Source organism: Phascolarctos cinereus, unplaced genomic scaffold (assembly GCF_003287225.1).
Source record: "Phascolarctos cinereus isolate Bilbo 61053 unplaced genomic scaffold, phaCin_HiC Scaffold_3;HRSCAF=262, whole genome shotgun sequence".
Classification (NCBI taxonomy): Eukaryota; Metazoa; Chordata; class Mammalia; order Diprotodontia; family Phascolarctidae; genus Phascolarctos; species Phascolarctos cinereus.
This window is the reverse complement of record NW_027555736.1, coordinates 142,236,624-142,237,965: the sequence shown is the minus strand read 5'-3', so window position 1 is coordinate 142,237,965 and position 1,342 is coordinate 142,236,624.

The following is a 1,342-nucleotide window of genomic DNA, read 5'->3' as shown; positions in this document are numbered from 1 at the left end:
CTGGGTCTCTGTCTGAAATGTCTGATCTTGTCCATGACAATAACCATCTGTCGATCACTTTGTGATGAACACAATATTCAACCTATCTAAATTTATATTATGATTACTCCTGCCCCAGCCAGACAACAATATTCTCAAATCAACATATATTTTGGGAAGTAGAGTTTTCCATCACAGGTCAGTACACACACACACACTTACTTTAAGAACATAAGAACTGGAAATAAAGGGTTCTCTGTCTAGTACTAAGCATCTTTCTAGCTGTAGTCAGTGGTACTTAAATATTGTTTGTTTGGTCTTTCACAAGTTCTGCCTATTTGTTTTTCAGCTCTGGAAAAAAAAACAGTAGAGGAGACAAGAGTATGTCAGAAGGATCATTTATCTACAAAGGTCCTTTTACCTATGGTAGGCTGGGTCTGACTCAAGCTAGTCCTCTGGTAGTTTTGGTTTGATGTTGTAACAAATGAGACACTCATAGGTAATTCAACAATTAACAAAAAGATAGCCTGCTATGGCTAAGGAGAAAGATATTTAACAGAGATAGGCATAAAAGATGCCAGGAGATGAGTTAGCCTAGCAAAGTTTCTTTGCCTGAGTTGCTCATCATGATCTGATCCATAAGCTAAACGTCACAGTGGCCCCAGAGCTCTTCCTGCCTGCTTTGTATTGAGGCAACCTAGTTGTGATATCAACAACCTAAGCCTTTAGTCTCCTGAGTCAACCAAAACTCTAGAATGTTCTCAACACCTGTTAGAAATAGGCTTGACACGAAAAATTTAATATCAAGAAAATTTATTACAGAGAAAGTCCAGAGGATTTAGACGTTTCTGGCCAGAAGCGGTCTCCACCCCTCTTCAGGAGGGGTGGGCCCTGACTGCCAGGGCAAGTGTGCTTTTATGCAGTTGAATTCAGCTCGAAACCTCCCAGGCCTGGATTGGTCCATCCCTTCCCAGGTTACACCTTTCCTTACATGTTTCCCTTTGATATGCTCAAGTATGTTCCCCCTCCCTTGGTCATACGTCCCATGACTCGCTAATGAGGCTCTAATTTTATCTAGTCCCTACTTCTCCTTAAAAGAATTCTATCAAATTTTACGCAAGAAAGGTAGTGAGGACATCAATTGATATACATTAGAATTGCTGTTGTTTCTATAGCAACCCCCCCCTCCAATTACCACTCATATTGGTGGGCTGGGTCCTTAGCAATTCTCCTTTCATAAATCTAGGAGTTGGGGGGGTTGGGAGATAGGAGTTTTCTGATGCTGTTGCTTACAAACCACCATCCAGGAATAGATCTTCTCATTCATTATTAGCTAGTCAGACCTAATTAAATCTTAGAAATA